Here is a 13481-nt window from a genome sequence, read left to right as displayed (position 1 = left end):
ATGGTTTTTTCTATTTCTTCTCTACTGATAGGTCTGTTTAGGCTTTCTGCTTCTTCTTGACTCAGTCTAGGAATGTTGTATTTTTCTAGGAATTTATCCATTTCTTCTAGGTTGTTGAATTTAGTGGCATAAAGTTTTTCATAGTATTCTACAATAATTCTTTGTATATCTACGGTGTCCGTGGTGATTTCTCCTCTTTCATTTTGGATTTTGTTTATATGAGTTCTTTCTCTTTTTTCCTTGGTAAGTCTTGCCAAGGGTTTGTCAATTTTGTTGATCTTTTCAAAGAACCAGCTCCTTGTTCTATTAATTTTTTCTATAGTTTTTCTGTTCTCTAATTCATTTATTTCTGCTCTGATTTTTATTATCTCCTTTCTTTGGCTGGTTTTGGGTTGTCTTTGTTCTTCTTTTTCTAGCTCCTTAAGGTGTGAAGTTAAGTGGTTCACTTGGGCTCTCTCTTGTTTGTTCATATATGCCTGAAGTGATATGAACTTCCCTCTTATCACTGCTTTTGCTGCATCCCATAGATTCTGATATGTCGTATTTTCATTTTCTTTAGTCTGGATATATCTTTTGATCTCTGCACTTATTTTTCTTTGACCCATTCATTTTTTAAAAGTATGTTGTTTAGTTTCCACATTTTTGTGGGATTTTTTTCCTGTTTTTTGCAGTTGAATTCTAGTTTCAAGGCTTTATGATCAGAAAATATGCTTGGTACAACTTCAATTTTTCTGAATTTGCTGATGTTGTTTTGTGGCCCAACATATGGTCAATTCTTGAGAATGATCCATGTACACTGGAGAAAAATGTATACTCAGTCACTTTGGGATGAAATGTCCTGTAGATGTCTATCATATCCAGGTGCTCTAGTGTTTTGTTTAAGGCCACTATGTCTTTGTTGATTCTCTGTTTGGATGACCGATCTAGAGCCGTCAGTGGTGTATTGAGGTCTCCAAGTATGATTGTATTTTTCTCAGTTTTTGTTTTAAGATCAATAAGTAGCTGTCTTATATATTTTGGTGCTCCTTATTTTGGTGCATATATATTAAGGATTGTTATGTCTTCTTGATTCAGTGTCCCCTTAGCCATTATGAAATGGTCATTTTTGTCTCTGAGTACTTTTCCTGTCTTGTAGTCAGCATTATCCGATATGAGTATCGCTACACCTGCTTTTTTTTGGATGTTATTTGCTTGGAGTATTGTTTTCCAGCCTTTCACTTTGAATTTGTTTTTATCCTTGTTACTTAGATGAGTTTCCTGTAGGCAGCATACAGTTGGATTTTCTTTTTTAATCCATTCTGCTACTCTGTGCCTTTTTATTGGTGAGTTTAATCTGTTTACATTTAGTGTAATTATTGATACTTTTGAGTTCCCTATTGCCATTTTATATCTTGCTTTCTGTTAGTTTTGTGTCTTGTTTGATCCTTCTCTTTCGTTTTTCTATCTTTTGTTTTTATTTGGTTGTATTCCATACATCTTTCCTCTGTTTCTATCTTTTTTATCTCATGTGCTTCTGTGGTGGTTTCTTCAATGGTGGTTACCTTTGAGTAATGAAAAGGGTCCCTACCCTGTTCATTGTAGCGAACTATTTTGTGAGTACTTTTGCACTCCATTGTCCTTTGCTACTGTTAATCTCCATCTTCTCCCCCTCTTTCTTTTTGTTGTTGTCACAGTTTAAATTTGGCTTTATTGTGTTCTTCTTGGAGCATTTACTTGTGGCTCTGTTTTTTTTTGTTCTTTGTATCTGATTGGAGAACCCCCTTTAGTAATTCCTGGAGTGGGGGTTTTCTGATGATAAATTCTCTCATCTTTTCTGTATCTGTGAATGTTTTTATTTCTCCTTTGTATTTGAAGGATAGCTTTGATGGGTATAGTATTCGTGGCTGAAAGTTCCTCTCTTTCAGGACTTTAAATATTGGGGTCCACTCTCTTCTAGCTTGTAGAGTTTCTGCTGAGAAATCTGATGATAATCTAATGGGCCTTCCTTTATATGTTATATTCTTCTTTTCCCTGGCTGCCTTGAGAATTTTTTCTTTGCCGTTGGTTTGTGTCAATTTCATTATGATATGCCTTGGAGTAGGTTTGTTGGGGTTAAGAAAACTTGGAGTTCTGTTTGCTTCTTGAACTTGAGGCTTTAGTTCTTTCCACAGGCTTGGGAAGTTCTCATCTATTATTTGTTTGAGTATGTTCTCCATTCCATTTTCTCTCTCTTCTCCCTCTGATATACCTATTATTCTTATGTTATTCTTTTTGATGGAGTCAGATAATTCTTGTAGGGCTATCTCATTTTTTTTAATTTTTGAGTCTCTTTCTTTTTCTCTCTGTTGTGCCTCAAGTTGCTTGTCTTCTATTTCACTAATCCTCTCTTCTATCTGACCTGTTCTATTAGCTAAGCTTGTTACTTTGTTTTTCAGCTCGTGAATTGAGTTTTTCATCTCTGTTTGATTTGTTTTTATAGTTTCAATTTTCTTGGACATATATTCTTTGTGTTCTTTGAGTTGTTTTCTGAGCTCCCTAAATTGCCTTTCTGTGTTTTCTTGTATATCTCGGAGGATTTTTAGGATTTCTATCTTGAATTCTCTGTCATTTAGCTCCAAGGTTTCCAATATATTAAATTTTTTCTCCATAGATTTTTTCTCATCTAGCTGTGTTACCTCTTTCTTTTGTATTCATGATATTCGATTTTCTCTTCCTTAATGGCATCTGAGGGTGGTTTTGTTGATAGTATTAATGAGATTTAATAAAGAATAAAAAGTTAAAAAAAAAATCGAAGAGGTGTTTTTTTTAAAAAAAATTAATAATGAAATAAAGAAAATAAAATAAAATAAAAATTAAAAAAAAGGAAATTATTCCCCCCCTCCTTTTTTCCTCTCCTCTCCTCTCCCCTCTTTTTTGAGAAAATCTTGTGGTGGACTGTGAATTATAACAAACAATGCCTTTGATGGAGGGCCTGAATTGGGGAAAAGTAATAAAGGGGCAAAAAAAAAAAAAAAAAAAGAAAAAAAGAAAAAAAAAAAAGGAAAAAAAAAAAGAAAAAAGAAAAAAAAAGAGCATATGGACCCACAAAAAGCAAATAAGGAAAAAAGTTGGGTCAAGAATAAAATGATTTGCTTTTAGGTGTTGGTTGTCTAAGAGTTATGATGAGAGGAATAAGAGGAAAATGGAAAAATGGGGGGACAAATTAAAAAATTACTATTGTATTTAGTGGAACAAGAACTAGATAATATGGAGAGACAGGGATGGGAGCACTGCTAGTGAGTTAAAAAGGTGAAGTAAAAACCCCCCAAAATGCCACAAACATAGGTTTGAGTCCCAGATAAGATAATTTGTTTGTTATTGAGGTTTGAATGAGAGGAGATGTAAAGGAGAAAGGAAGAAACTATTATAAAGGGAGAAAAGAAAGAGAGAGAGAGAGAAAAAAAAGGGAACCACTAAAAGAAGAAAAAAGAAAGGAGAGAGAGAGATAGAGAGAGAGTTAAGGGTTTTGGAGTGCAACCCTCATAGATAGAAAGGAAGAGAAGAGAAAAGATAATGGGAGATGTAACACTTATGGGTAGTGTAGTTCAAGGAGAGGAGAGAGTAAGACCGGTAGAGAGTTAATCGGCCAAATTGGAGGAGGAAAAAAAAGTATCAAGAATGAAGAAAAGAGAAACAAACGAACAAATATAATAAAATGGGATAGGTTATAAAGTCTGCAGATTATTCTTGATTTTGAGAGGTTGTCTTCTTGCTTTTTCTTTTCTCTCCCTCTTCCTGGTCGGTGACTCTGTACCCCGGGTTCTGCCCCTTTGGCACGCTCAGGTAGAGGTTTGCAGTTGATAAGTCTCTATGGCAATGTCATGTATTGTGCTTTAGTCTCGTTGGCAGTCGAAGCTCATTAGCATTTATAGGCTCCGCCAGTGAGAGAGTCCGTGTTCCTGGAGCCTTTCTCCTAGTCTTTCCTTCCTCAATTAGTAGCCTGATAATCCAGCTATAGGGTTGCTGCTGCCTCTGCCTGGATAGTAAGAGGCTCAAAGAGCTGGCAACTCCCCACTCTATTTCCACTCAGCACAGGGCTCTGGGTAAGGCTCAGTCAGTCAGAGCTGCTAGCATAATCAGGCGGGCTTTCCGCCCACTCAAAGACCTCTGGCTCTGCCACTCTGTCCAGTAACACAAGCAGGCGCCCACTTCCGGGGCGCTTGGAGGAAACTGTCACTCACTTTCTGCGACCAGGATATCCGGCCAGCAGTATCACGCTCTGAGTGAAACCCCCAACCGCAGGGAAAAGTTGCAGCATTGGAATTGAGTCTCTCTGTGTCCCCGTGCGTGGCTTTTGCAAGGCGCTGGGGTGGCTCAAGATTCCGCTTTGGCCCACACAAAGGCCCCTGACCCTGCCCCTCTGTGTGATAACACGGGCGCGCACTGCCGAGGCACTCGGAGGAATTGCTCACTCCTTATCTGCGCACGCAAACCAGGATATGAGGCCGGCCGCGTTTCCCTCTGAGTGAAACACCCTCCAGCACGGAAAATCTCCACCGTTGGAATTAGTTCTCACTCTCTCCCGTGCGTGGCTTTCCCAGGGCGTTGGGGCTGCCTAGAGACTCTGCCCTCGGCCCACAGAAAGGCCTCTGACCCTGCCTCTCCGTGGGTCAACACGGGCACCCACTCTCGGGGCCTAGGAAGAAATTCTCGCCCACTAACTGTGCACCGACCAGGAGACCGGGTAAAATGGCCGCTCCGCTTGTCTTTCTTTGTTTGGGTTTGGCGCGAGTGTTAGCTTGTATTGCCTGGGTTGCCACAGGATCAGATTTTCCTCGGCTTGGATCTCCGTGCCACAGCCTGGTTTGCCCGTTTGTGCTGCGGCGGCCTGGATCTATTCACCCCCTTTGCCCACCTCAGTTTCTATATTCACAGTTACCAGAGAAAGCCGCCCCATTTAGGTTAGTAAGGAAGGCAGAGCATTTCTTACTCCCTATTTCCTTCGGGGTTTGGTTATATATTTAGCCAAATTTTCACTCAATCATACCTTTGGGTGTATTGCGAAGCATCTGGAAGCTCCAAGTATAGGTTTTTCTGTTTCTGGTTGAAGATCTTGTTGAGTTTTTGGGGAGATTTATCGGTATCGCTTCCTACCCTGCCATTACTCTGACATCATCCTATTTTTAAAGATTTTATTTATTCATTTTAAAGAGAGAAGACAGAGAGAGAGAGAGACAGACAGACAGAGAGAGAAGGGAGGGAGGAGTAGAAAGCATCAACTCCCATATGTATCTTGACCAGGGAAGGTCAGGGTTTTGAACCGGCAACCTCAGTGTTCCAGGTCAATGCTTTTACCCACTGTGCAACCACAGGTCAGGCCCCTTAGCATTTCTTGCAGCATTGGTTTGGTTGTAGTGAATTCCTTGAGGTTTTTTTTTGTCTGGAAACTTTTTATTTCTCCTTCAATTTTAAATGACAGCTTTGCTGGATAAAGTAGTCTTGGTTGTAGACTCTTGTTCTGCATTTCTTTGAATATTTCTTGCCATTCCCTCTGGCCTCAAGTGTTTCTGTTGAGAAGTCAGAAGTCATTCTTATGGGGGCTCCTTTGTAGGTGATAGTGGTTTTTTCTCTAGCAGCTTTTAATATTTTCTCTTTATCACTTAGCTTTGGTATTTTAATTATGATGTGTCTTGGTGTAGATTTCCCTGGGTTTCTTTTTAATGGAGTTTTCTGTGCTTCTTGAACTTGTGAGACATTTTCCTGCCTTAATTTAGGGAAGTTTTCAGCTACGATATGTTTGAACAAAGTCTCTAACCCTTGTTTTTCTTCTTCTTCAGGAACCCCTATGATGCGGATGTTATTTCTCTTCATGTTGTCACAGATCTCTCTTAGAGTTTCCTCAGACTTTTTGAGTCTCTTTTCTTTTTTCTGCTCTGCTTCAATGCCTTCATTTACCTTGTTCTCTAACACACTGATTCGATTCTCAACTTCATCCATCCTGCTTTTAATTCCTTCCATTGTGTTCTTCATTTCTGATATTGTATTTGTCATTTCTGACTGATTCTTTCTTATTATTTCAATGTCCTTTTTTATATTTGCTATCTCTTTATTTAGGTGTTTGTAATGACCATCTATTGTTGTTTTAAGGTCTTTGAGCATCCTAACAATCATTATTTTAAACTCTGCTGGTAATTTGGTTATATCCAACTCATTCAGGTTCTTTTCTGGGGATTTCTCTTGATTCATTTGTGTTGCATTTCTCTGCCTTCTCATTTTGTTTCTGTAAAAGAAGGTTTTGGCCACTGGAGTACACTGGTTGTGTCCTCTGTCTTCCCTAGGTGTAGTCTGTCTGCAGGCCCACCACCCCCTCTGCTGCTGCTTAGGGCGTTTGGGTATGGGGGTTGCCAGTGCCAGCCCACTGGTGCTGTTACTGTGGTTTCTGCCTCTCCTTCACAGGAAGGGCTGTGATTACGTGCTTGGGTGTACAAGCCTTGGTGGCCTTGGCCTTTGCTGAGGCTGTGATCACGTGCTGTGTGTGGGTTTATGTACCCTTCCGGGCCACAAGCCTTGGCCATGAGCACATGGGTGAGCACCTTTGCTCAGCTGTGGGTCTCTGCCTGATTCCCAGCTCTTGCCCCACCCCCTGTGGGAGGAGCCCACTCACGGGATGGCTGCAAGCCTTGGCTCCCACAGCCGGGTGGGGCTGCGTGCCTATGCTCAGTTGCGAGACTCCGACTGTTCTAGGCTCTCGCTCTACCCCCGTGGGAGGAGCTGGCTCCTGAGTCAGGCTGCAAGCCTCGGTTTCTGCCACCCGGGCGAGGCTGTGCTCCTGCGCCCTTGCTCAAGGGTGGGTCTCTGTCCTTTCTGGGGCTCCTGCCCTTACCCCGCAGGCTGTATTGCAGGCAGCCTGCAACTGGGCTTGACCACTTTCATGCATCCCCCCCGCCCCAGACCGGCAAGGGTGAGCTCACACCTGGGCTTCAGTTGTGGCCAGCCAGTTTCCACCCTTGCTTACAGAACTGCGCTTCAGCATCCTGCCGTCGCCTACCCTCAGGCAAACCCTCAGCCGTGTGGGTGGGGGCGCTGCAGCTCAGACCCTAAGACTCAATACTGTAGTCCTGAAAGCTCCCTCCTTCTAAGCGACTCTGCTCTTAGAGCTTGTTGGCTGGTGTCCTGCTTCCTTTTGTTGATATTGCTGTTTCCAGGGGAAATATTCACTTCAGATTTGGGGAGTGACTCGTCCCAGGGGTTAGGGTGGCTGTCTCTCAAAATGTTTCTCCCTGTGCCTCCTAGATTACACTCTCTTCCTGCTGCTCCAGTCCTCTCCTCTCTCCCTGTCCCCTGGAGCCCAGGGTGAGTGGTTGTGAGAGAGGTTTACTGTGCTGTCCCTTTAAGAAGAATCCTGGGTCTGAGAAAACAGTCACTTTCTCACAAACAGTATCCTGACTTGTTTCCAGCTAAATACTGCCCATATGCCTCTTGTAGGCTCTGGGGCTGCAGACTGGGGTTTTGTTCCTGGGGCTCAGGACCCTCCCCTCTCTGCTAAACTCACTTCCTGCACATGAATCTCTCTGGGTTGCCGTTTGCTCTGGGGAGCTGGGCAACCCTCTCTGTATTTCCCCTTTTCCTACCAGTCTCGGTGTGACTTCTTAGGTGTTCCTTGGTTAAAGAGTACTCTTAGTTTAGTCCAAAGTTGGTTTTTCCAGATGATGGTTCTTAAAATTAAATTGTAATACACTTTGGTTCTGAGAGATGGAAGTTGGTATGTCTGCCTACTCCATCGCCATCTTGTCCTCTGATATTCTACATCTTTGATTGCAGTAAAGCATGCATAATTTTCCAAGTAGTTTTGGCCACGTGATGTTGACTTAAAAAGTTTCTTGAAGCATTTTTTGTATGTCTAGTGTTTTGTGAAGCTCATGTTGGAAAGAACCCCTTTATATTTCCCGTGGCCATTTAGTCCCCTTTGGAAGAGTAGGTGTTGGCCCTTTAAGCCCCTTGGGTTCTGAATGGAGCATTTTCCTCCAACAGTCACAGGTTTAGCATTCAGAGAGTGGAGGCAGTGCCTCCACTCCTGCACCCTAAACCTGGCCTGGGACAAAAAGCTAAAAAGCCTTGAGCCTATTGTGACCACGGATCCCTCTTTCAGCTGCATGTCCTATCTTTCTACCTCCCATCAAGCAAGGTGTATGCATTTGAAATGACTCTTATGTAATTTATTTGTACTTTGGGGCTAGCTATATTTAGATTTACTGTGAGTTCTACTTTCCTTAGCAGATTTTATCTGGCTACCAGCAGGGGCCCCAATTACCTTCCAGGATCTCTGTTTGTATAATATTTTGAACTCTTTTGGTTGTCATAATATGTTATTAGCTTGTGTGACATCTAGCTGTCTATGACTATAAATATAAGAAAAGAAAGTTGCTGTTAAAATTTTTGTTAATGTCAAAAGAAGCTATGAATTACTTATTTCACCCAGTGTCTGTCTACTTAATTAAAAACATTATGAGATGCTTGACTGAATCACCGAACAGCTGAATGGATAATATTTTTTAATATTTTCACTTTACTTTGGTTATTGACTTAGCTGATGAATTGTGTTTATGACCTTTTAGAAGAGAAAATATGTATTGAATGAAATTTTATTCATTTGTATTTGTTCATTGGACTTTTCTTTCCTCAGTAGTTACTGAGATTCTATCTTTTACAGTTGCTGGTTTTAATATATTTGGGGTAAAAAAAAGCTAGTCTAGAAATAGAACTAGGAATTATATTAATTAAGCCATTCGCTTAACAAATGAAATTAAATTTACCTTCAGGTGAGTTGTAACTTCTTCTTCAGTGTTTCTGCTAGAGATATTATCTGATAAACAATCCTGTCTTTATCAGAAGGTGTTACACTCACCTCCCAAGCAAGACTAAAAACTAGGCCTTAAGCCCCCACAAATGGATAAAGAAATAAAAAAGTATTACCATATAGCCTGGCTTTTTATGTAATCCTTTACTTCCCTTTGGCGGAAGGTCCTATTCATTGCCTAGTCCCACCAAGAGACATGTTTAATTGCTAATTCTTTGTTTTTGCTTTTTTTAGTGTTATATTTATGATTATCAAGGCTTATTTAAGGCATTATGGCTAAAAAAAATATAGTCAAATGTACTGGAGCTCTTAAGAAACTTTAATAGGCTATCAAAAAACAGTGAAGATTTATTTAATGTCTCCCTTCCAGGAAGATAAATTGTTGGTTCAGCTGCAACTTCTTAACTTCATCATATTTTATATACTTTGGCTATCACAGATTGCCACAAGACCCATTGTGTGGTGTGATTTAAAATGTGTTCTGATTAAGTATACAGAAGTGATCCTGTTCCCCAAAGGAGGAAGGAGGGACATCATAAATATACATTGTTTAAGTGTAAATTCTACTTTGCACTCATAGGTTATATTGTACTTGTATGTTTTATGCTCTGTTGGTACTTAAAAAAAATTTCATTTGGGGGCATTTCCAGAGATCAAGTCAAGAGCCAGGCAGCAGGGACCTACTTAGAATTCCCTCTTTAGAATTTATAATGGCAGCTGAATTAGGCAAGCAGAGAAAGGAAGTCTACAGAACAGAACTCTCCCAGCTTCATAGAATGGGTACAAATCTCAGTCTACCGGTACAAAGTACAAGGATACTCATTCTCTTAATTCCTTATCTCAAGGCTCCCAGTTTGTCTAACAGGCAGAATTCTATCTTTGTCACTTGTTGGACTTTCCATTTTTTTCACATAGGTCCTAGAAGCTGGGTGAAAAACTTCTTGTCCTTGGGCTCTCATATTCACGTGGACATGTGTATGTCCTAGTGCCCGTGGTGTCTGGTTATTCTTTACCTCCATGCTGAGGTCAGGGAGCCGCCATTTCTTTCTGAGCCTCAGATGCTAAGGGTCCAGGGGTCCATCCCCTGGAAGTTTCACCCAGCCATGGCCTGGAGAGACCATGCCAATTACTCAAGCCCCACCCCAGAGAGTGAAGGGGTCCTCATGCCTCTCAGGCTCTGCCGACCTTGTCCCTTCCTACACCCAACAAGATGACTCTAGGACTCTAAAGGCTCTCCCTCCATTTACTGTTCTGAGGCACAGGATGTGACTTCAGCCTTCGGGGTGCTGCTGCTTTGAATCCTGATGTTAATTCTGCTCAGATCCCTGAGTCCAGGAGTCCTAAGAGGTGTATCCATCTGCTTGCAATGGGCAGTCCAAGTGACAGCAAAAATGTAGGGAGAATAATAACAGTTACAGTTCAATTATCCTTGTCCAAAAGTTTTGCTCGAGGTGAGCAGAGATGATACGATCACGGAAATGGCAATAAAAGTGGCCTGAGTTGGGAAATGGAGTTGACCATAGAACTGTGAGTATCTAATAGAACAGTTCATGTGAGTCAGCAGCCATAAGCAAAGACTGGGTAGTAAATAAAAAACAGGCCCTAAAATCTGTTTAGGGAATAAAAATGTAAAGGGCAAGGAAATGTAGACCTATTGGGTTTGTGTGTGTTTGTGTGTGTGTGTGTGTGTGTGTGTGTGTGTGTGCGTGTGTGTGTGTGAATATGGGCAACAAGGAAAACCAGAGCTTCTTTGGGCTCCTGCATAATATTCAGTTCACATACACAGCTCTAATCCTGAAACCGCAGAGACCAGAGGCTTTTGGATATGTTCAGTTATTACAAAGGTAATATGGTGCCCATACCTTGTACTATGTATAACACCCTCTGCCTGGCCAATGGCAGCACTTTTTAATAAACATGGTATTTCTTAACATGATGCATGGGAACTTTTATTAAATGAAATAAATAAAGACTCTAAGTAGGGTCACATCTGTTGGGGTCAGGTTTTGTTGTCATATAAAATAAAATCAGGTCAGATTTTGTGGCCCAATAATTTGTTACAAAGAATCCTCGGAGTTCAGGAATTGGTGTATTTTGGACTTGCAAAAAAGGGATTGTGGATCTTACAAGAGAATCAGAAGGTGCTCCTAACAGGGCCAGAAAGAAGGACAATATATTCTCTATGCTTAACCTGTGCTGAGGTGGTATGAATGTATCTCTCTTCTCCATGCTGTGGCATTAGTTATAACAGAAAAAAAATGTATTTTTTTTTCTCATATTATGTCAGTTAAATGACATTTAGAAACTTTAAAACAAACTAGAGGCTTTCGTCTTTCTCTCTCTGTTCGATAATGAATAAGGGCCTCCTCTCTTTCCTGGAGCTGTCCTGAGCAGAGAGGATGCAAGGTCCAGAAGGCATTGTCTGTTCCACAGTGTTTCTCCCAAATAGGGGGAGGGAGCAGGGAGTGAGTGGGTAGTGGAGACAATGTGGAGGCTACTCAATTAGCAATAACACAGAATACTATGGGAATGGAAAAAAGAGCAACCATTTCAGACACAGGGCAGGGGTGACAGTGGACCTGTAAAATGAAGCTGCTTGTCTTAAGTGATACCTAGGCATCACAGGTGAATGGATCACAGGCAAAAAGATGAGAGGGTTGGGGGGTCATTGAGGAAACTTCTCAGACAGATGAAGCCACGTGCACAAGGCAGCATTAGAGAATGTCAGCTTGGGAGAGAAGGGACCCATGAAGAGAGGGGCTTGGTGCCAGATAATCAAGGTTGACTTTAATAATGTGGACTGTCTACATCCGTGGGTCATCAATGAAAAGCTTGCTCCAGTGCACAAGGATGATGGGAACCTCTGTTCACGATCTATGACCAAGAGCTCGTCTGGTGTTATTCCAGATCTGTTATTCATGCCAAGAGGTTAGGCGGTGCTCTCTTGTAAGCACTGAGAAGGACGAAGAACCCTGGTGCCTACACGGGAAGAAGTAGTTTGAGAATCATGCTCAGAGAATCAGCTGCTGGTGGCAGCCCCAACAATGAGCACCAATCCTTTTCCAGGGAGGAAGAAAAGGCGTAGCAGACACAGCTTCTGACAGACCAGTGCTCTACCTGTAGATTCTACCCCCTTTTTAATCAAAAGTAAGAATAGGCAAATGGGATGACATCAAAGATGAAAACTTTTGCATATCAAAGGAAACAACCAACGGAGTAAAATGGCATCTTATGGAATGGAAGAAAATAGTTGCAAATCATATACTTGATGGGTTTATATCCAGAATATATAAGGAACTCTTACAACACAATAAAAATAACACTAAAACCCCAAATAAGTCCATTGAAAAATGAGCAAATGACTTGAGTAGGTAATTCTCATACACACACACACACATACACACAGATAGCCAACAATTATAAAAAAGATGTTTAACATCATGAATCATAAGATAAATGCAAATTAAATGCACATTGAGATATCACCTTACACCCATTAGGATGGCCACTATCAAAAGAACAGAAAATAATAGGTGTTGACAAGGATGCAGAGAAACTGGAACCCTCATGCACTGTTGGTAGGACAGTAAAATGATGTAGCCACTAGGGAACACAGTATGAGGCTCCTTGGGAAACTGAAAATAGAACTAACATATGATCCAGCAGTCTCACTTCTGGGAATCTACACAACTGAATTCAAAGTGCATCCTGAAAAGACATTCACACACTCACATTCATTGCAGCATTATTCACAATAGCGAAGAGGGAAGACAATCCAAATGTTCATCCCTAGCTGAATGGTTAAAGAAAATGCGATATATACATGCAATGGAATATTAGGTAGCTTTATAAAAGAAGGACATCCTGTCACATGCTACCACATGAATAAACCTGGAGGACATTGTGCTAGGTGACATAAGCCAGTCACAAAAGGACAAATACTCACAATCCCACTCATACGGAGTACTGTAGAAACAGAAAGAAGGAAGGTGGTTGCCCAGGGCTTGGACAGGAGGGGGAGGAAATTAGTGTTCAGTGAGTAGAGGGTTACTGTTTTGCAAGATGAAAAGTTCTAGATATCTGTTGCCCAACAATGTGATATTTACTTAACTCTACTGAACACTACATGAAAAACAGTAAAGATAGTAAATTTAATGTTATGTGTTTTTTACTATAATAAAGAAAGTTTTGTTGGGTAACAGGTTCTGGTAGTTGTGGAGGCTTCCTCATGACCAGGAAAGAGGATATATTACAAAGGGGCTGGCAACCTGTGCTGTGGCAAGCTGACGGGCACAGATGTGTGGATGGCATGTAGACCAGAAAAAGAATGCTGGAGACAGAACCAGTCTGGGCAATTTAAACCATGCAATCCCCTCTGCTCCCCCTTCTCTGCTATTTCCCTTGTTCTTTGAGTTGTTGCCACGCTACTTCCAGCTCTTAGAGCTGATGAGTTATGGACGATGGTTGTTTCCTGAGTACTGTGCATTTTTCCTTAATTAGATTGATTCCTAATATTACAGCACAGACCTGCTGATAGGACATTTGGCACCAGGGCAGGTATAAATCCCTCATCAATCTCCCCACACACCATTCCTAGGGTGTAACACATACTTTGCCACCGCCCAGAGATCATAGTCTGGCCATACATACCTCCTCCTCCTCCCTT

This window comes from Saccopteryx bilineata, chromosome 1 (genome assembly GCF_036850765.1).
Source record: "Saccopteryx bilineata isolate mSacBil1 chromosome 1, mSacBil1_pri_phased_curated, whole genome shotgun sequence".
Taxonomy (NCBI): domain Eukaryota; kingdom Metazoa; phylum Chordata; class Mammalia; order Chiroptera; family Emballonuridae; genus Saccopteryx; species Saccopteryx bilineata.
Note: the sequence above shows the minus strand (reverse complement) of the source record.